A 24,326-nucleotide genomic window follows, 5' to 3' on the forward strand; every position below is an offset into this window, starting at 1 on the left:
AATGATTACCTGAACAGAGTATTACCATTATTTTGCTATGTCTTTTTGTTTCAGGTCTTTACACAGAACGCTGTAAAATAGAAAAATGCAACCGTTAGTACGCGGCAATCGCATTGGACGGTCTGGGAAGGGTGCACCTTAGCGTGTGCAGACCTCCCGTCCCCCCCCCCCCCCCGAACTTTGGTCCCGAAGAAAACCTACAATCACATAAGGTTGAATCATGTCGACCACCTTTTAATCCACATTTTGATACTACGTGGCCAATAGAACCATGAGAAGTATCCCACTAGCTTTTTAATTGTGTTACACTGGCTCCAGAATAAATTCATTTGAAGAGCAAAGGATGTACACCTTTTAAAACTTCACAATTCCATTTATTTTTCACCGCCTCACTACACAAAAAAACCCAGCTCCGCTGCAATTGCAGGCGTCGTAGCACACCTGAGTGGCATTCGGTATATGGGTGGGCCCCGATGATGAAGCATGTCACCGACCAGGTCGGTGAGTGAGGGGCTTCTTATAAAAGAAAAGAATCCTTTTTTCTTTTTCCTTCATTCTTCTCCGTTCTAGTATTTTCTATCCTGGTGATTACTCCTTCCTTTGTTTTTTGCAGTATCCCATTCACCAAGATCGTAATCAGGTTCTAAGATACTAAGTGACCTATACGTCTGTTGTTCATGAATAAACCTTTAAAACAACTGTGAAAAGTATCCCCATTTTGGACATGGCCTGCCTAGTGCTTCATGCCTAATTTTGCTGGCTTTAGGATTCCGTGGGCTGTCCTACTGCTAATCATTAACAAAACACCTGTAACTTCCTTCATAAAACATGCGCTGTACTTTGGAACTCCTTGTTTAGTCTATTTAACTTCCCTATTAGTCCACTGTAAAGTTTGCCTATAATGCACCTATATGTGGAAGTTTAAATGTCATAAGTGGGCTTCAGTGTGTACACCTACATATAAGACCAACATATATCTTTTAGGAGCACTGCAGGAGCAGGCTGCAATTTGAATGGCCTCTTATAATACTTAGAATGGAAAAATGCCTTTGTCATGTACAAAAAGTCTATTTTTATTTTTTCAAAGATCCCTTCTACAGGCTTCCCTTTCAGTCCACGCGGGGCAGGTGCTAATATATAAAAATTGGGCATACCACCATTTGGTGCTAAAGACAGACATGTCTGGTGGCAAATGAGTTCCGCCATCTTGAAACAAGGCTCCAGGCTAGTTTTATGGTATTGCAAAGAGGAATTGATGCAAGAGGAGGTGGGGGGCTGAGAGAAAAAGCAAAGAGTGGATGATAGAATTTCCCCAGTAATTGGGTAGTGCACAAGATAAATCCAAACGCAACCACCACCTCAAAAAAATATTCAAGGGAATACTAAAGAAAAAACCCTGCTGGCAAAAAAAACGTAACTCCTGCTGAAAGAGAACTCATCCAAGGCCTCGAGGACTCCTGCATCCATCTGGCACCTGAAGAGTTGAACTATTTTCCAAGGGTCAAGTGGCTGGCCTCTGTGGAGTAGGTGTACAGTCAGCTACTGGAATGCTGCATAAACATTTGTTTCACTGGTGATAACTGGTAATCCAGCTGAGATACATTCATTCAAGGGGAGACCATTGCTGCTGGGAATGATGCGCTATGGGCGCGCTGCTGTTAGCAAAGGCAATTCAAACGTATATGTACCTGCCACACCTGGAGTTGTCTTCTCTGCAGTGACGCTATTTAACAATGATCCCCGCACCATTGTCAGAATCGCCATGCTGCCCCAGCTACTGTCATTCTGACTGCTGAGTTACTGGGACTCGGTAAAGAGTTATATCAACACACAAGGATCTATTTCTAAACATAATGTTCCGACTGCAATTAATTCATAGGAAAATATGATGTATGTGCCTTTCAGGAAACCTGGGCAATGGATCTGCCTTTTCGCCTGGGTTATTTAACTTATTACATTCCTGCTACCCAGGTGTTAGGGGCCGCCCATCATGGGGCCTCACAATCTGGGTCGAGCAAGACATAGGTCTTAAGATCCTTTTGATTCCAATGACATTCTTGCACTTATGGTGTCTCTTGGGCCTCATGGTACTTGTGCCTTAGTGAATGTATATGCTAGAGGTCGGACTGGGGGACGAAGATCAGAAACCATCCATGCCCTGGGTGAATTGTTGGAAACCGTCCCAGGGGACTCTGGTGTTGTAGTTGTTGGTGACTTATACACCAATTTCGAACCACTCGAAAACTGAGATAATGATCTAGCGAGGGAAGAGGTTGAAAACCGGGAGGTCCCAGCATTGGAACTAAACGCGATTAAATGATGGACAGAGGCCGCATTTCAACTAAAAGCACTGTGCCTGGAGCACGGCCTTAGGGCAGCCAATGGCCGGTCCATTTTGGATAGACAAGGTTCAGATACCTTCCATAACAGCTACCATTCCAGCCGTATTGACTACCTCTTAGTCAGTTTGAATTTATGGTACACTTTTGAGGACATGACCATACACACACACATAGAGAGGGATTATGATCCGCTCTGCTCACTCATTTAAGGACCTTAGTGTCCCGAGGCACTGGCTACCTTATCCACACTAAGCAATGTTTTAGTCTCAAACAATATGCGCTGAGTTAAATGGCCTAAAATCCTAACATGTCCAGAAACATTAACCATAATAAGCAGTGAGCTCGAATTTACAACTAAACTAATGGAGACTCGCACTTTACCCCTGAATCGGCCATAGCATTCACAGAGCTGCACAATTTACTTTTTTCAAAGATACGCTGTCACTTTCAAAAACATAGCAAGTTCAGGATGAAGCATAACCTGCCTAAATAGCAATGGTACAATCATTAGTGCAGAAGTGCACGTAAAAACCTCTGTGGGGCAATTAAGTCAGGGAGTGGGGACTAGGTGAGAACTGCTAGGCCAACATACAAGATAGTGATTAACTGAGCCAAAAAATCCTAGGATGAGGAAAGATGGCAGGAAATAAAGTCCACCAGCGATAGCAAAAACTCTAAATGGTATTTGGAATGTGGTTAAATAGGGCAGGTTGAGGAGTAGCACAATGACCGGATAACCATGTTGACCCTGATACGTGGGTTGATTTTTTTGCCACCCAATATGCAGAGGAAGAAGTTGATGGTGGGGTACCATCCCTAATCCACCATTTCCCCTCTGCAATAGTTTTTAACGAGGATGGCGTCAGTCTTGCACTCAGGGCCCTAACTGGTGGCAGGGCACCAGGCCTAGATTGCATTCCTGCAAACATTTTCTTGCACAACAAGCCCAAATGGTCTACTTACATACTTCTATTTGCCACCGCCATAGCTCAAGGAGCACCATTTCCGCAAATCTGGAGGGGGGCGGAGATTATACCCATTTACAAAAAGGGAGATAAATCCAGGTAAGTATAGGCCAATTAACCTTATAGATTGCATGTAGAAAGTGGTGACAAGGCTTGTTTTAAACAAGGTCCAGGACTGGATTGATGATAATGATGCTCTATCCCCTCTATAGGCAGGTTTCAGGGCCTGCATTAGCACCATAGATCAGGTGTTCCACTTCATTCTTATTTACTGGCGTATAGTTATCCTCTGCAAGGGCAGCAAGTACGCTACCTTTTTCGATTTAAAATCTGCCTTCGACATGGTATCTAGGAACAAATTGTGGAAGGTCCTGAATGAGATGGGGCTGCCTTTAGATCTGCTTTCCTTATTTGTCTGTCTCCATGAGGACAATTATGCACAAATATGGTGGAGGAGGCATGAAATAAGACTGATCCTTTCCCTGTGCACAAGGGCGTTTGTTAGGGATGCGTGCTAGCACCGACTCTGTTCTCTCTATTCATAAATGGTGTTGCAGATTTCCTTGGTGCCATTTACACTGACGCCCCTGTTTTAGCTGGAAGGAAAATTCCCATCCTCATGTTTGCGGATGATACGCTGATAATCTCCAAAACACCTAATGGATTGCAGCGTGCCCTCAACCTCTAAGAAGAGTTTTGTCTTTTGAGAGGCCTTTAAATCAACGTCGCAAAACTCATGGCATTTAACCAGCATCGATCTTTCAGGGGGAAAATAATGATGGATGGGCTCCCCCTGGAGCAGATGGACGCTTTTGTCTATCTTAGCATCAAACTTCATAAGGACATGAGGTGGAAGCCCCACATTAAATCTATGGCACTAAAGTACTGACAGTTAGCAAAGGAAGCTAAGACCTCTCTGTGGAAACCCATTAGCTTCAAATTTATGATAGCAAAGTGGTGAGTTCAGCCCTCTTTGGGGCTTAGCTGTGGGGCTAGAAAACCTAAATCTGCTCATATTAGCAGAGAATGCATTTTTACGAGCAATCACTAGCCTCCCACAGAGCACACCCACTATCCCCCTAAGGAATGATCAGGGTAGGAAAGCTCTAAAGGACCATGCTAGGCTTCGCCCGATTCTATACTGGCGACAATAATGGGTCATGCAGGAACTGTCAGTATACACTGAGGGATTAAGGGATTTTACTAATTCGGTTCAATTTCATAAAATTAGTTGGATCCAAGATCTGAGAGTCACGCTTTATAAAATGGGTCTATCACATTTGTGGGATCTCCCCTTCACTTCGACATTCCCTTTGAAAAACACCCTCAGAGATATATAATAGGAAATGGTTGCACAAGAAGAATTCAAATCTCACAACCCTTCCCCACTCATGGGGCTCTTTCTTCAAATCAAACCATGCCCAGAGACATATTGGGATAAAATCACAAAGCCTTTGGATCGGAAACTTTACTTCCAATTTAGATCTGGCACTTTGCCGTTGACTTTTTTCTCATTCAAATGGTCTTGCACCGAGGATAATAAATGCCCTGTCTGCGTCAAACAAGTAGAATCATAATCCCATGTGCTCTATGCCTGCCCTGCTTACGTGAGTCCGCTGAAAGTTTGGCTGGCCATGCTCTGTAAATATCTGGGCACACGATTATACAAAGAAGCCTTACAAATTCTATACTCTGACCCTCTCCCAGGTATGCAATCCCTGTGGGCAATTTTTTGAGGTAGATGTGGCAGCTCCGTTCTAAATAGCCAAGGCTAGCACTTTCCCTCTCTGATACCACCTCATAACCAACACGAATATAGGGGTTGATTTGGCTAAGTGGGGTGCTTTTAAGCTCAACCGGGTGTATGAGATCGCCTTCATTCAATGTGTTATTGTTTGCCTTGTTTTAGTATGTAATTCTTGAAAATATGGCCTTACTTGCTTTTTTGCACAAATGTGTAAACTTGGATTTTAACTTCGATCTTAACTTTAGTATTCTGGAGCTACTTTTAATCGATTTGTTTTGATCTGTATGTGCTTTTATGACTTGCTCAGTTGAATAAAGCTATCTTGATGATGATGATAATGTTCCCCTGTTATATTCATTGCTGTCTGTACTCAGATTTTATTGGGATGCTTTTGTGGATCTTGTGATGTCTACTTTTCATATTAATTTTGGGCAATATCATAACAAGAATAATTAGTCTATGCAATGTAATTTGAGATATATGGAATTGATATGTGGATCAAATCATTGGCTGTATAATTGGAAGGATTATATATGTAAACTAAAGCTTTCAATTTATTGTTTTTTAATATCTCACAACTGTGTATATTTCTTTGTCAGCCTTGAAAAAGCTGGGTGTCCGCAAAACATGTGTTAGCTGTCTGTGAAGATGATTTGATGGAAACTCGAGAGGAATAAACAATGTAAAGGTACATTGATAATTGTTTTAATCTGTGTTCTATAAAAAATGGATGGACTAAGATTTGAAATAAAGTATTGGACGTTTCCGAAAAATACTTTTGTTGGTATCCTATCACCTCTGAATTAAATCTAATTTTATTGATCAACACAAGGATGTATAAAAGGCAAGACCGACTATTGCAACTGCCTGCCGGTAGATCTGTCAGTGAGTTAAAGTGCCAGCTTACATCAATGCCATCATTGGCCTATAGCATAGGTGGATTCAAACAACTAATGTGTATGTCAGGCCTGTTTGCGTTATTGCGTTCCCCACTCTGTGACACCCCAATCTCCATGGTGTCCCTATGTTGCAACTATCTTAGAAATGTGAACAGATGGCACAGTTACACAATTACACTTGCAATCATCCTGATCCTTCCGGTAGTGTTTTAACTGGATCAAAAAGAAGAGAAATTGATTGAGCATGCACTTTAAGAAATAGTAAATTATATTTAGTTTCCCATTCTATAGCTCTTATAAAGGCAACCATCAGACGGACTCACTCACTGCGTGCATGCTCCAGTTTGTACAAAGGAGAAACTCATATTTACTTACATGTAGCAATTCATTAAAGGTGAAGGGAATGACTCCATATTTACTTACATGTAGCATTTCATTTAGGGTGAAGAGAATGACTCCTCCACACTTTCACTTAATTGACAGCAGTGGAAAAAGGCGTTTGATTAGGCATACTTGGTAGCCACTAGTGGTGATGTTTTGACCTAAAAAAAAAAAAAGTGGCACTGGTGAATAAATTAGGACAAGAAAGCACATCTATTTTCAAAACTGTTCTAACAGAAGGGGTTAGGTTTTGCACTCTGCATAAGTGACACTGCAGAGCTCATTGACTAGATGCTACTGTCATAAAAACTCTTGAAAAAAGGTTTAATCTTCGCAAGAATGTACTCCTTGAGAGGCATAAGATTTTAACATGTACACAATTACTATGTGAAACAGTGAATGATTTTGTAACATCATTAAGAATACTTGCTACTACTTGTGACTACACATTTCTAAACTGTAAAATAATACTCGTATAGATTAAATGATCAGGTAACAGTTGTACAATTAAGCCAGACTTAAACATACATAGGGTTAATGACTGCCCTCTTCCCATTGTGTTGTTGCCAGAGAAAACAACGTAACTTATCTAGTTACATAGCTTTGCAATGTCATGTATGCGCCACTGAAAGTTAAAGCTCAAGCAGCTGGACCAATAAACACAATGGTCATAGCTGTGAGAAGCACATTGTATGGAAGCGCTTTACTTCAGCCCAGTCAAAATGTGTGCTCCCTGCTCTTAACATGAGGTCAACCCAAAGTCCTTCTCTTTGTGATTCTCTCATATATGTCTGGTAACAGCTTCACTGTCAAGCCAGATCATAAAACTAAAATTATAAGGGATGAATTGATAGACAGAAGAATGGCAAAAGCTTTAAGAAAAATTATTGTCACTGAACGATCCTGATCTGAAACAGCATTGCACTCATCTCTAAGAATAGACTTGTGAAATATGCACATGAGTGAGATGTTGACACTCATTGATGTGTGCACCAACAATGAGGTTAAACATTTATAAAAAAATGACTATTGGAAGAATGCAGTATGTTCGTTGCATAGAGAACACAGGAGGGAAAAAAATAAAATCCCAGGGTTATTTTACCGTGATTTAGTTGTGGCAGCAAAGCAAAAGTAAGGAAGGCAAAACACTGTCCAGCATGACTACGAGTATGTTTTATGCATAGCAAAAAGAATCACTTTGGCCACGCATGCAAATCTGCTGACAATGGCAGAAACAATAAGAGCAAAGTAGTGGAACTAGGGGATCAGTAGAAGAGAAATAGAGAGTGAAGGCTAATTATTGCTAGTAATTGATGCACAAGCAAATGGCATTACATCTATCACAGAGAAGAGATGCAAGTAAAATACTGTGACATTTTCATTAACAGGAAAAAAAGTAAAATCATGGCAGATTCATGTCCCCATAAAACCTGATGTGGAAGTAAAGGAGTCGGCCATCAACATTTTCACCTAGAGGGATAAAGGCGTAGAAATTATGGGGGATTTCAAAGTGAATTTGAAGTTTTAGGCGACAATGGGTAAAGGAATAGTGTCCAAAAGGCTTTAATTTGCTTTGTTGGGCTGAGAAAGGGGGATTAAACTTGGTATTGGACCCCGACCACACAGATATACTGGTATTTAGATCTAAAATATTTACACTAACTTAAAATAAGGGGGATCATAATATGCAATGCAGATGAATCAATGGATATCCCACTGCATCTACAGACGTTTTAGGGAAGCTCAAGGGGTTATGGCATAAATAAATATTGAACAAAAATGTCAATCCAACAGCACACAAGCCTAGGAAAGTAATTTTAGATTTAAGAGACAAATTAGGAAGGAGATTTATAATTTATGTGACCTGGGAATCAGAGAAGTGATTGAAAACTGGTTGGTCCCTGTAGTTTCACCTCACAAGCTAGATAAATCGTTCAAACTGTGTGGACACTTGCCTGACCTGAACAGTGCTATCTGGGTGAATCACCAATTTTTTTCCAAATCCCTTAACATTTGTGCACTTTGAAGAATGCTACCTGGTTAACTTTCTTTGACAAGTTGGTGAAGTACCATCAAATAGAGTTGTCAAGACTCACCACATCACATTTTTAGTAAGACTGGAGGCTGTTTATTGGTATAAGGGCATGCCTTTTGGTCTGACTTCTCTGTGATCCATTTTTAAAGCCGTGATGGGAATATTGCTCATGGATGTGGTGGGGCTAGTATATTTCCATGCAACACAGAGATTTTGAGAAGCAGCGGTATTAACATAAAATAAAGCACATGTCATTTTGCTCATGATGGTATAAATTAACTTGGCCATCAAAGAAGGGAATTTAACCCAAGTTAGAACTAATTGAGCCCATTCGAAAGCTCTAAATTTAGAACACAATGACTAGCTGAGGCCATTATTAGTAGCGGAGTATTCAGAATTGTGTTTTTGATGAAAGCCCTTTTGAAATACATTTCTGAGAATGAATGAACACCATGTCTGGGTTATGCAAGTTAGAGTGCCATCTGAACAGATTAAAAGTGACATCATCTGACCCTGACCTTTGAAACCTTTTTACAATAAGGCTGTAAACATCTCTACCACTGATGTGATCAACCATATGATTGGTGCCCTGTTGTCACTAAAGAGAAGCAATGATAGAGAAGCGATAATAGTGTTTGCAGCTTGATGATTGTGAGGAGCTACGCTTTCGTACTCTACCATTGAGAAGGAGACATTGAGTGGGCGTGTCCAATATTTTAGAACATTTGTATGGGGATTGATATGGATTTTACGCACAGGCTATACGCCTGGTGTAGATCTATTCAGCACCCATAGTGGGGGAAGAACAGTGCTGCGAATTGCCAAGTGACATTGCCAGCTGGAAGAATTCATTTATCAGTTGGAATACATACCAGGCTCAAAAAACTTTGCAACCAATTTCTTATACAGGGAACCTGAAGGAGGTGAATAATGGTACGTAGGAGAGAACATGGAAATTGTATGTATGGTCAGTCAAGTGAGTACCATAGTTAGTGGAGCATTGTAGAGAGTGGAATGGAAGAAGTACATTGAGAATAACAAGGTAATGGTAATGTAGTTTCTTATATAGCGCACGTATCACCACAAAGGGTATCTCGGCGCTTGCTTTGGGAACCCGTCCTGGTTTTTCCCTGTGGGATAGCCCAGCTGGGCACCCCCAAGGTGAAAGCCAGGCATCCCGCCGCAGGGGCCGTAGTGGAGATTGAGCAAGCTATTGCCCAGAGTTGCAGAGCGTGAACCCCTGATTCAAGTAGGCACCGAAGCGAGAATTATCAGGTCCGTGGACATTTGGGCTCCAAACCCTGCCGCGTTGGGAATTGAACCCTGGTCCCGGGCCGACCTCTGCTTCTGGGTCTGCCTCCTCTAACTGGTGAGCCACACTTCTCCACTCAAGGTACTTTGTCACATTTACCTTACTAGAAAGGTGGATATGTATAAGTCATTTGGAATGGTAGAGAGCCTTTTGGACAATAGGCATGCAAGCTGATATGTTCCAAAGAGCTAATTAGAAGATTGGGGTTGTTGGTATTACTGGAAGACATAAAACACACAGAGCACATGAGGGCCCTGAAGGAATATGGGCCATGAAACACAGGATTCAAGAAAAGTTGGGGTGCTTGGAATGGATAAAATCATAGAGGGGTATGTGAGAGAGTGTGGTGACTACATATTAAATTGTCAAAACTCAAGTGAGTGCACCATCTCCTAATACTCCAGTGGAAGCCCCATTGGCAGAGTGGAGCAAGGTGGCAAGAGACATTTTCAGTCCCTTTGGAATGCTGAGAAATGTTGATGATGATTGCCTCTTTAATTGTAATGATTAATTACATGTACAAATGGTCTGCTGTAAAATGTGTAAAGAACATTTCCACAAAACTCATCAACAAGTTTATTCAGGATATTTTTGGTACAGAGGGGTATTTGGATGAGTTGGTCACCAACAACAGTATACAGTCACTGTCTAAAGAAATTAAAGAGTACTTTGAGCCTGATTCACAAAGGTAAACTTACATGTTTTTTAACAGCAATAGGGTAAAACATGTTCTGCTACTTAATCAAATTGCAGATAAAAATATTAAAACCCACGTAAAAATGATTAAGGGGATGGACGGCTTGATTTACACTAGGTCTGTCCACATCGTTAAACAGTTCAAGTTATTCTAATCTAACTTAAATAGTGGCTCAAGTAGTTCAGGAGAACAGATCATTTCGGATTATGCGCAGGAATGTCAGCTGTCAACCCTGTATCCAATGGCTTCCGAACCACTCGACGCAGATATTGGCTTATCTGAAATTGAGAAAGCTATCAAGGCTTTGCCGGCTGACAACGCAGTCGGCGAAGACAAGATTCCATTGGAATTTTTCGAATCTTTAAAGATGTATTGATCCTTGTCTTTCCCAAGGTATTTAACTCTATTTTTCAAGGAGAAGAGGTTTCTCTCTTGTGGAATGTATCTAACATTGTTGTTTTTCAAAAAAAGGGGAAACCTATTGATGATATGAGTTCATGTCGACCAATAGCGCTGATTAATGCTGACGCCAAGCTCTTTTCTAAAATTCTTGCACCCCATTTAGCTCCAGTAATTCACCTAATAGTCTCAGAGCAGCAGCATGGCTTCATTCTCGGAAGAGACACTTCTGCTCATATTAATACTGCAATAGCCTCATTCGATATTTTGGGTCAGATAGGGAAGCAGATGGGTATGCTGGTGTTAGACGCCGAGATGGCCTTTGACCGGGTGGCATGGGAAACACTATATATATTTATGTCTTGTATGGGCTTTGGTCAAAGTTTTATCTCGGCGATACAGAAAATATATAATCACCCATCAGCTACAATTAAACTTAATGGGCTTTCTTCTTCATCATTTTTAGTCCAAAGGGGGACCCGGCATGGTTGCCTTCTATCCCCTTTATTATTTGCTATTTATATTGAGCCCTTTATCCAACATCTACTCACCAATGGCAATATCGATCCAGTTATTTTGAACGGGACCAGTATAAAACTATCCACTTATGCGGATGACATTGCAATCTTTTCAACCGACCCTGTCAAAGCTATGGCCGCAATCATCAATGAAGCACAACGATTTGGCTTTTTCTCTGGCTACAAGCTAAATCTACACAAAACACAGACAATTCTTAATTTTCAATTAATCCCTCCCCCAGTAATTCTTGGTGTCACAAAAACAGCCATCTATTGGGGGTATGTTTTAGTAGCCAAGTCAACAAAATCGTCCCACTGAACTATGAAACATTATTAAAGAAAGTAGCTGAGAAGTTACAGAGCTAGCACCGTCTTCCTCTTAGCATCTATGGGCGGTGCAATGTGGTTAAAATGAATATCTTGCCAAAATTGTTAAATCTTTTTTACACCATCCCACTAATTATACCGTCTTCTTTTTTCAACTTTTAGATAGTGTTTTAGGCAGTTTTATTTGGGGATATCCACAGGCTAGAAAAGATATTCGATTTCTAAAACATTCATACATACAGTGCAGATTTAAACTCCCCAACTTTAAGTTATTCTTTTTGGGCAGCATTCATGTGACGGATACAGAGTTTACTTAGAGAAACTGAAACAAATCCCAATTGGTTTCTATATCAGCTGGTGTGTGGGCCTAATACTGGGTTCTTATTGTACAAAACTTCTGAACCGAACTATTTTAAACAAATTTGCTTTAAGGTAGTCAGGGACATTACTAAAATATGGCGTGAAATTTGTAAAACCTACGCAATACCGAACTTGCACCAATATACTCTGTTATGGGGGAACCCTCTGTTTCCCAATATATTTCACAATTATATTGGGAAAGAATGGCAAATCAAGGCATAACTCGGATGGGTCAGCTGTATGATGATCAGGGTTTTCGAACTTTTTTTTCACTAAAAGAAGATTTTGATCTTTCATACACCCACTTTTTAAAATATTTACGAGTTAGGGATTATCTCACTCGAGGTTGGGGACTATCTGACCTGTCCAGCTCATGCGAAATCTAGTCTATACTTGTTGGTACCAGAGGGTGAGGAACTATCGTTAAAATGTATCAAAAACTCATCAGGGCTGGTGGTGACGATGGTGTACAAATTGCAGCCAAACTTAGCCAGGTCTTTGGGCTTGATATTTCTAGGGAGGAAATACAAGAGTCTCTTCAAAACATTGATTCAGCTGTATCATCTGTCAATTTAAAATTACAACAGCATAGAATTATTCTTATGCTGTATTACACTCCCGAGCGAATTTCTAAATGGGCTAATAATTTAACCACTGCTAAGGCCAACTGCTCTAAATGTCATGAATTCTCTGCCGATCTAAATCATATGTTTTTTACCTGCCCTCGGTTGAAGGATTTCTGGTCTAACATCGCTCTGGCTTTGTCAACCTAGGTCAGCTACGATTGCCCGGTCTCGGGGAAAGAGTTGCTGCTGGAACTTTTCACTGACATCGGGGGTTCTTTACGAACCCCATAGCCTCCATTATTGCCCCTTGCACTCGTCTTTGTATAGCCCCTCCTGGCTACCTGCCACACCTCCCAGTATTAATGAATTTTGGTCTCTGATGAAGGAAATCTTTGAAATGGAAACTGCATTGGCAAAAGCTATAGGCCCTCGATCTTTCTTAAAATTGCGCAGGGTTTGGTCCTGTCTGCAGTGGGACTGATTGTATGTATTCTCTCCTTTCTTTCTCCCTTTTTTCTCTTCACACTTTTTCCCCCTGTGTTTTTCTTTCTTTCTTTTTTCTTTCTTTCCCTCTTTTCTTCCTTGTATCGGTTTTTATTTCTCTGCATCCTTTTCCCTTTTTCTTTCTTCATAAATTCTCCTTTATGCTCTACATATTTATTTATACTGATGTATTTGCATTTGCAAGTGTTGCCTTATATTTATTCACGTCTATTTTTTTGTGGCAATTGAAAATAAAAAAATAAAAATAAAAATTTTAAAAGCACATTCTCCTTCTTCAGGAGTGCTCCCAGAATTTGGAACTCGTTACTTCAGGACCTACGAGACAATCACTCATTTCCTCATTTCAAGATGAAACTTAAACTTCTTCTACTCAATAACTGCCTAAACCCTTCCCCCTAAACAATCTGATTGGCCTGGTGCTTCCTCCCCACACGCTCCTTCTAAACTCGAGTACCCCTGCCTTGGAAAAACTGTGAATTCACTTTCTCACCTTCGCAACTCCCACCATACCTACCTCAGAACTATATTGTTTGCATACCCTACTGTCTATAAGTATACCTCTCTGTACATGATCACAATGTATCCCTATGATCTCTCATTGTCACTATACCCCTACCACATTGTCTACCGTATACCTCTTTTATATTGTTACTAATTACTGTTACTTGCTTTTCATGTAATCTCATGCATGTGCTGCTACCATACTTATATCCTGCTGTCTATCATGTACTCCTTGTCAGGATATTACTTGGTACTGTTGTTTGCACTGATGTAGCTCTTGTAACTGCTGCTGTGCTAACTCTGTGAAGCGCTCTAATGCCCTTGGGTCAAGTCCAAGCTATACAAAACTCTAAATAAATAAATAATTCCACTACTCAAATCCACTCCACACCACACAATTCCACAACTACCAATTGCAATCCAGCCCGCATAAATCCAATACACACCACATACATAGATACATACACTCCAGAAAACACATGGGTAAAAGGCATTTTCATTTACAACATATTTAGTGCTAAGTTAAGCAAATGCAAGATCTATTGCATTTCCAATGCTTGTTTAGTGTATACCTTCTCTTTTATGGCCTGATGTGGCCGAATAAAGCTTTTATGAATTTAATTAAATTGAAGTGGCTCCCACACACACAGTTCCTGGTCTGATGCGGTATGCTTTCAGCTTTGGAGCTGGCCTTGCAGCCTGGAATTGCCTGGAAGTGGAAATGGTTCAGGGCAGAAGAGGGGCATCTCACCGGAAAGAGCCCTTTCACTGCCCATCATGAGGCCTGGAAGGCCAGAGAGACATGTTGGAGTTTGTGAAGATTGCACTTGAGCCTGCGTGTGAACGGATTTATATTGTTGCAACTATTGCTAATAATATGCAAGAATTCTAACACTGTATGGACACTAATTATGTTCCTGGCATACCACTCACTGGCCTCTATTTTTATAACCTACAGGAAAACTTAACTTATGAGGACCTCATTCAGAGGACCATCGAGCCCCTGTTGCACGTGTTGTCGGGTTGGGGAAGTGCTTGTAAATCCATTTCATCCAACCAGACCAGACGACGAGCCGGAACCATAACCCGACCGAGCCAATCAATCCCATATCGCATACATTTTCAACTTGCTGCATTAGCGTTCAGACTTTTTTAGTCACATATTGCAGTTTTCTCTTTAAGTGTGATCTCACGTAAAGCGTGAATTACTTTTGTTTAACTGCAATGTATGTTAGCATGTCACTTGATATGTTCTAACTCAACAAGATAGTTTTAACTGAGGAAGGAGATTGTTTTTTTCGCAGTGGGAAAAGAATATGAAAAATATTTTCGGTGAAGTGTTATCATTATAATAAACCAAACGAGTAACAGACTTCAGTGCCTCGCTGATATCTGAAAGTGAAATCTGGGTGATGGCTCCTTGGAACTGCTTGGGGATGGCGGTGCAAAGCCCTGGCAGACCTCCAGAGGCTAATAAAATACGGTCTCTCCAGTCACCCTGCAAACACATCCCCTATCGTTTACCAATGTCATGACCTTTCAGTGGCAATGATTGATTCAAAGCCTGTTGATGTGTTTCTGGAAGAAGCTACTCCAATAACTTAACATGGCAGTGAGCTGTGGTAACCAGATGACGAAAGATAAGCGACGCGTCACGCGTGTCTATAATTACAATGCAATGCAAAACCTAAAAGTAATTCTTTATGTTTTAGAGTGCTCGTGCTGATGCCGGGAAGACCATAAGATCATTGTGAGTGGGAAACAGAGGAGTTATAGAGGATTTAGGGCCCGATGTAGGTGGCCCAAATACCGGTCGGTAACGGTGAAATTCGGTAAATTTCACCACTACCGACCGGTATTTAGGCATTCGTGATGTAGGGAAGGAATTGGCCTTGAATTAAAGGAATCGGTAATACCGATTCCTTAAATGCAATGTAGAAAGCACATAAAAGAGTGCTTTGGGGCCCGATGTAGGTAAATCCCATTTACCGATTTGGAAATACCGAATCTTACCGATTCGGTATTTCAAAATCGGTAAATGGGATGTAGGTCCCAACATCTGGATTCGTTACCGAATCCTTAACAATTCTTTAATTACCGATTCGGTAAATACCGAATCGGTAATGCCCATTCATTCCTATGGGCTTTGAAGCCCATAGGAATGAATAGGCATTACCGAATCGGTATTTACCGAATCGGTAATTAAAGAATTCACAAGGGTGCAGGGGGTGTCACTTTGACACCCTCTAGCACCCCCAAAACGGGCATGTGTGCAATGTGGCACACAGACATGCCCTAAGGGCACGTCTGTCTGTCACATGGCACATGTGTACATGCACAGATGTGCATGTACACAGGAATCGGTATTTTACCATGGATTTGTATTCCATGGTAAAATACCGATTCTGTAAGCCATGTGCCAAAGGTAAATTTTCTACCTACATTGCTTTTTCGGTAATTTTAACGAATCGGTAAATATTACCGATTCGGTAATTATATTACCGATTCGGTACATATTACCGAATCGGTAAATATACCGATTCGGTAATGATACCGATTCGGTAAAATTACCGAAAATGTGCCCCTACATCTCGGTAGCCCTTTACCGATCGGAAACGGCCGAAAATCGGTATTTTCAGCCGATTCGGATCGGTAAAGGGCTACCTACATCGGGCCCTTGGGGTCTTAAGGAATCGGTAATTACCACCAACTTCAAGTTGGTGGTAATTACAGAATTCCTTTCAAAAAGCACTTTCTTGCTTTTTTGAAGTGCCATGTTGCACACATCCATGCCCTTAGGGCATGCATGTGTGCCACATGTGCACACATGCACATTTCAGGGGTGAAACATTGTGTCCTTTGGACACCCTGCAACACTCGAAATACCTCCCGGTATTACCGATTCGGTGATACCGAAACGGTAATACCGAATGTCTTCACATGAATTCCTATGGGCCTCCAAGCCCATAGGAATGCATTGGTAGGTATTCGTTATTACCAAATCTCAATTACAGATTCAGTAATAACGAATAATAGGGATTCAGTATTTTTTACCGAATTCTTACCTATATCTGAAATACCGATTTCTAAATACCGAATCGGTAAAATTCGGTATTTAGAATTCAGTATTTCACTATTACCTACATGGGCCCTTATTTCTTTATTTATTGATGCATTTTTATATAACACAGACTTTACCTGAAGGTGTCAGAGCGCTTCACAATAGGACCAGTTTTGATACATAAGGAAAATGTTGAAAATGTACATGTTACAGAAGTAAATATGATACAAGAAGAGGTATAATACGATACAAGAAGAGGTATAATACAGCAAAATACATTTCCCACCAACCAAATGCATAGAGCCTGCCTTGAGCAGCCAACGTTAAACTCACAACTGCACCATCATCTTACTGAAGTAGACATGGAAAGGTTGCCCGGTCTGAATTTACTTATATATTGACCACCAAAACTGCAGTAAGTAGCACTGTATATATTAAGTAATAAGATAAAACTGACTGGCACTGAGCACTCATTGAGCCCAAGAACATAAATACGCCAAAATACCAGTGACATCACACGCCATTTGACCTTTACTTTCACTCATGCACCCATGCTTACATACACATACACTCACTCTCATATAAACAGACTAAACAGATTCTCATATGCAAGCACACACACAACATACATTTTGAAGCATTTTTTACTTAGCTTAGCTGCCTGGGAGGGTTGTATTTCAGCTGATAGTACTCCATTCTTTATTACACTACTAGCGAATAATATAGTGAATAAACTATTAATCACCATAAAACACTTAGAGAAAATAAGGAAAGTGGAGCCCCAACTGACGTCTATGCAGTAGAGCAGCCGTAGCCCTGATCTCTTGACTGGGTGAGAGCTTTCTGCTTAATTCAGAGACTCTGTCCCTCACCACCCCTTGTTGTAAATATTTTTGTCCACCCTAAGCGTGGAAGGGTATTCTCAGATGTGAGACCCTTGCTCATTGCACCATCAGGATTCAAGCAAACCGGGCCGAAGACGGCTGTAATGCCAGAAACCGGTCCCCGGGAGCTTGTTTCCTTCCCAGTGTAAGAATTGGCTTTTGTAGTTTGGTTTGCCCTGTTCCCATCATGCACTGGAACAGGAACAGACTAATTTGCATACGGCCAGGTTCTGAAACTGGGATGGTGCAGTGAGCTAAAAAACGGTGTTGGATCTAGCCCTGATCTCTTGACTGGGTGAGAGCTTTCTGCTTAATTCAGAGACTCTGTCCCTCACCACCCCTTGTTGTAAATATTTTTGTCCACCCTAAGCGTGGAAGGGTATTCTCAGATGTGAGACCCTTGCTCATTGCACCATCAGGATTCAAGCAAACCGGGCCGAAGACGGCTGTAATGCCAGAAACCGGTCCCCGGGAGCTTGTTTCCTTCCCAGTGTAAGAATTGGCTTTTGTAGTTTGGTTTGCCCTGTTCCCATCATGCACTGGAACAGGAACAGACTAATTTGCATACGGCCAGGTTCTGAAACTGGGATGGTGCAGTGAGCTAAAAAACGGTGTTGGATCTAGCCCTGATCTCTTGACTGGGTGAGAGCTTTCTGCTTAATTCAGAGACTCTGTCCCTCACCACCCCTTGTTGTAAATATTTTTGTCCACCCTAAGCGTGGAAGGGTATTCTCAGATGTGAGACCCTTGCTCATTGCACCATCAGGATTCAAGCAAACCGGGCCGAAGACGGCTGTAATGCCAGAAACCGGTCCCCGGGAGCTTGTTTCCTTCCCAGTGTAAGAATTGGCTTTTGTAGTTTGGTTTGCCCTGTTCCCATCATGCACTGGAACAGGAACAGACTAATTTGCATACGGCCAGGTTCTGAAACTGGGATGGTGCAGTGAGCTACAAAACGGTGTTGGATCTAGCCCTGATCTCTTGACTGGGTGAGAGCTTTCTGCTTAATTCAGAGACTCTGTCCCTCACCACCCCTTGTTGTAAATATTTTTGTCCACCCTAAGCGTGGAAGGGTATTCTCAGATGTGAGACCCTTGCTCATTGCACCATAAGGATTCAAGCAAACCGGGCCGAAGACGGCTGTAATGCCAGAAACCGGTCCCCGGGAGCTTGTTTCCTTCCCAGTGTAAGAATTGGCTTTTGTAGTTTGGTTTGCCCTGTTCCCATCATGCACTGGAACAGGAACAGACTAATTTGCATACGGCCAGGTTCTGAAACTGGGATGGTGCAGTGAGCTAAAAAACGGTGTTGGATCTAGCCCTGATCTCTTGACTGGGTGAGAGCTTTCTGCTTAATTCAGAGACTCTGTCCCTCACCACCCCTTGTTGTAAATATTTTTGTCCACCCTAAGCGTGGAAGGGTATTCTCAGATGTGAGACCCTTGCTCATTGCACCATCAGGATTCAAGCAAACCGGGCCGAAGACGGCTGTAATGCCAGAAACCGGTCCCCGGGAGCTTGTTTCCTTCCCAGTGTAAGAATTGGCTTTTGTAGTTTGGTTTGCCCTGTTCCCATCATGCACTGGAACAGGAACAGACTAATTTGCATACGGCCAGGTTCTGAAACTGGGATGGTGCAGTGAGCTAAAAAACGGTGTTGGATCTAGCCCTGATCTCTTGACTGGGTGAGAGCTTTCTGCTTAATTCAGAGACTCTGTCCCTCACCACCCCTTGTTGTAAATATTTTTGTCCACCCTAAGCGTGGAAGGGTATTCTCAGATGTGAGACCCTTGCTCATTGCACCATCAGGATTCAAGCAAACCGGGCCGAAGACGGCTGTAATGCCAGAAACCGGTCCCCGGGAGCTTGTTTCCTTCCCAGTGTAAGAATTGGCTTTTGTAGTTTGGTTTGCCCTGTTCCCATCATGCACTGGAACAGGAACAGACTAATTTGCATACGGCCAGGTTCTGAAACTGGGATGGTGCAGTGAGCTAAAAAACGGTGTTGGATCTAGCCCTGATCTCTTGACTGGGTGAGAGCTTTCTGCTTAATTCAGAGACTCTGTCCCTCACCACCCCTTGTTGTAAATATTTTTGTCCACCCTAAGCGTGGAAGGGTATTCTCAGATGTGAGACCCTTGCTCATTGCACCATCAGGATTCAAGCAAACCGGGCCGAAGACGGCTGTAATGCCAGAAACCGGTCCCCGGGAGCTTGTTTCCTTCCCAGTGTAAGAATTGGCTTTTGTAGTTTGGTTTGCCCTGTTCCCATCATGCACTGGAACAGGAACAGACTAATTTGCATACGGCCAGGTTCTGAAACTGGGATGGTGCAGTGAGCTAAAAAACGGTGTTGGATCTAGCCCTGATCTCTTGACTGGGTGAGAGCTTTCTGCTTAATTCAGAGACTCTGTCCCTCACCACCCCTTGTTGTAAATATTTTTGTCCACCCTAAGCGTGGAAGGGTATTCTCAGATGTGAGACCCTTGCTCATTGCACCATCAGGATTCAAGCAAACCGGGCCGAAGACGGCTGTAATGCCAGAAACCGGTCCCCGGGAGCTTGTTTCCTTCCCAGTGTAAGAATTGGCTTTTGTAGTTTGGTTTGCCCTGTTCCCATCATGCACTGGAACAGGAACAGACTAATTTGCATACGGCCAGGTTCTGAAACTGGGATGGTGCAGTGAGCTAAAAAACGGTGTTGGATCTAGCCCTGATCTCTTGACTGGGTGAGAGCTTTCTGCTTAATTCAGAGACTCTGTCCCTCACCACCCCTTGTTGTAAATATTTTTGTCCACCCTAAGCGTGGAAGGGTATTCTCAGATGTGAGACCCTTGCTCATTGCACCATCAGGATTCAAGCAAACCGGGCCGAAGACGGCTGTAATGCCAGAAACCGGTCCCCGGGAGCTTGTTTCCTTCCCAGTGTAAGAATTGGCTTTTGTAGTTTGGTTTGCCCTGTTCCCATCATGCACTGGAACAGGAACAGACTAATTTGCATACGGCCAGGTTCTGAAACTGGGATGGTGCAGTGAGCTAAAAAACGGTGTTGGATCTAGCCCTGATCTCTTGACTGGGTGAGAGCTTTCTGCTTAATTCAGAGACTCTGTCCCTCACCACCCCTTGTTGTAAATATTTTTGTCCACCCTAAGCGTGGAAGGGTATTCTCAGATGTGAGACCCTTGCTCATTGCACCATCAGGATTCAAGCAAACCGGGCCGAAGACGGCTGTAATGCCAGAAACCGGTCCCCGGGAGCTTGTTTCCTTCCCAGTGTAAGAATTGGCTTTTGTAGTTTGGTTTGCCCTGTTCCCATCATGCACTGGAACAGGAACAGACTAATTTGCATACGGCCAGGTTCTGAAACTGGGATGGTGCAGTGAGCTAAAAAACGGTGTTGGATCTAGCCCTGATCTCTTGACTGGGTGAGAGCTTTCTGCTTAATTCAGAGACTCTGTCCCTCACCACCCCTTGTTGTAAATATTTTTGTCCACCCTAAGCGTGGAAGGGTATTCTCAGATGTGAGACCCTTGCTCATTGCACCATCAGGATTCAAGCAAACCGGGCCGAAGACGGCTGTAATGCCAGAAACCGGTCCCCGGGAGCTTGTTTCCTTCCCAGTGTAAGAATTGGCTTTTGTAGTTTGGTTTGCCCTGTTCCCATCATGCACTGGAACAGGAACAGACTAATTTGCATACGGCCAGGTTCTGAAACTGGGATGGTGCAGTGAGCTAAAAAACGGTGTTGGATCTAGCCCTGATCTCTTGACTGGGTGAGAGCTTTCTGCTTAATTCAGAGACTCTGTCCCTCACCACCCCTTGTTGTAAATACATAGGAATGAATAGGCATTACCGAATCGGTATTTACCGAATCGGTAATTAAAGAATTCACAAGGGTGCAGGGGGTGTCACTTTGACACCCTCTAGCACCCCCAAAACGGGCATGTGTGCAATGTGGCACACAGACATGCCCTAAGGGCACGTCTGTCTGTCACATGGCACATGTGTACATGCACAGATGTGCATGTACACAGGAATCGGTATTTTACCATGGATTTGTATTCCATGGTAAAATACCGATTCTGTAAGCCATGTGCCAAAGGTAAATTTTCTACCTACATTGCTTTTTCGGTAATTTTAACGAATCGGTAAATATTACCGATTCGGTAATTATATTACCGATTCGGTACATATTACCGAATCGGTAAATATACCGATTCGGTAATGATACCGATTCGGTAAAATTACCGAAAATGTGCCCCTACATCTCGGTAGCCCTTTACCGATCGGAAACGGCTGAAAATCGGTATGTTCAGCCGATTCGGATCGGTAAAGGGCTACCTACATCGGGCCCTTGGGGTCTTAAGGAATCGGTAATTACCACCAACTTCAAGTTGGTGGTAATTACAGAATTCCTTTCAAAAAGCACTTCCTTGCTTTTTTGAAGTGCCATGTTGCACACATCCATGCCCTTAGGGCATGCATGTGTGCCACATGTGCACACATGCACATTTCAGGGGTGAAACATTGTGTCCTTTGGACACCCTGCAACACTCGAAATACCTCCCGGTATTACCGATTCGGTGATACCGAAACGGTAATACCGAATGTCTTCACATTAATTCCTATGGGCCTCCAAGCCCATAGGAATGCATTGGTAGGTATTCGTTATTACCAAATCTCAATTACAGATTCAGTAATAACGAATAATAGGGATTCAGTATTTTTTACCGAATTCTTACCTATATCTGAAATACCGATTTCTAAATACCGAATCGGTAAAATTCGGTATTTAGAATTCAGTATTTCACTATTACCTACATGGGCCCTTATTTCTTTCTTTATTGATGCATTTTTATATAACACAGACTTTACCTGAAGGTGTCAGAGCGCTTCACAATAGGACCAGTTTTGATACATAAGGAAAATGTTGAAAATGTACATGTTACAGAAGTAAATATGATACAAGAAGAGGTATAATACGATACAAGAAGAGGTATAATACAGCAAAATACATTTCCCACCAACCAAATGCATAGAGCCTGCCTTGAGCAGCCAACGTTAAACTCACAACTGCACCATCATCTTACTGAAGTAGACATGGAAAGGTTGCCCGGTCTGAATTTACTTATATATTGACCACCAAAACTGCAGTAAGTAGCACTGTATATATTAAGTAATAAGATAAAACTGACTGGCACTGAGCACTCATTGAGCCCAAGAACATAAATACGCCAAAATACCAGTGACATCACACGCCATTTGACCTTTACTTTCACTCATGCACCCATGCTTACATACACATACACTCACTCTCATATAAACAGACTAAACAGATTCTCATATGCAAGCACACACACAACATACATTTTGAAGCATTTTTTACTTAGCTTAGCTGCCTGGGAGGGTTGTATTTCAGCTGATAGTACTCCATTCTTTATTACACTACTAGCGAATAATATAGTGAATAAACTATTAATCACCATAAAACACTTAGAGAAAATAAGGAAAGTGGAGCCCCAACTGACGTCTATGCAGTAGAGCAGCCGTTGTGTTCCTAGTACTGATTTTGCCACCTCCGAGGTCAGGGGTCGTAAAGGCAGTGCCGGGGGTCACAAGGGGCGAGCAGGATTCACAACTGCGATTCCTGGGGATCCCCAAAGTATGTCAATGATTGAGCCATGAAACAAGATGGGAATTTGGCTGGATATTTCACTACAGGAATTCCAAGAGTTGAAACAGTGGTGTTAGTTCCTAGATTCAAGCCTGTCAACTGGGGAGGGAGAAGCTTCCTGTTAGGAGTCTTAAAGGACTGGAACGATCTCCCTTTGATTATCAAAGCCCAACCCAACCTTTTGGCATTTAGGATGGTCCTCAAAACATGGCTTTATGTTACACTTTAAATGTTTGAGCTACTTGGTCTCTCTTCCTCAGATAGCACCAAGATGCCCTTGGGGGCAAGCGAGCACACTAGTAAATAATTCTAACATTAATATTAAAACCTGAACTAATACGGGTAGAAAATAAAACAAATGTAGGTTCTCTGAAGAATAGGTCTTTCTCTTTTTGAAAAGAGTTATAAAGACATGAGATGGTGCACAGAGTTGGGGAGGTGATGCTTCGTTGGCACCTGCGGCATTGGTTCCTTACAACCCAGGGAAGGTGATGCCTCTGTTCCTTACTGCAGCGCAGGGGAGGTGAGACATCAGTTCCTTTCTGTGTCAGGGAGGTGACGTCAGAAATGGCGGAGAGGCATCAGTTCCTTACAAAGGTACGATGCCGATGGATTCAGGAGTCACCCACGTCGAGGATCAGCTCCAAGTTGATGAAGCACCGGTGTCGCTGAAGTCAGGGCAGCGGGGCAAGTCAGGACGGTGCGCAGTGGACGTCAAGAGCGGTGTCCTCGGGTCCGGTGCAGGAAGCGGCCTCGATGTCGGCTTTGGAGTCGATGTGGCACAGCGTCAGCAGGCATCGGGCCTATGGTGCAAGTCAGGGAGGTACATCGTGCTCTTCACTAGCGGTGCCCACGGCTTTGGTGCAGGTTATGGCATCGCCCACCGGCGTTGGTGATGCAATTTCCTTGTGTAGCAGCCCAAGCAGCAGTTCGAGATGTAGAGAGATAGAAGGGATGAAGCCTTTGTGTACCTGAGACATCAGAACAGGAGGCAAGCTCAGTTTCAAGCCCTTGGAGATCTTCCTCAAGATGACAAAGCAAACATCAAAGTCCTTCTCTCCTTTCCTTGGCAGCAAGCAGCCACTGCTTGCTGCCAAGGCAAAGGTTTGGCAAAGGCGTTTCTTGATTCCCAGAAGTGATCTAAAAGTCTGAGGTCTGGACC

Source organism: Lissotriton vulgaris, chromosome 7, assembly GCF_964263255.1.
Source record: "Lissotriton vulgaris chromosome 7, aLisVul1.2, whole genome shotgun sequence".
Lineage (NCBI taxonomy): Eukaryota > Metazoa > Chordata > Amphibia > Caudata > Salamandridae > Lissotriton > Lissotriton vulgaris.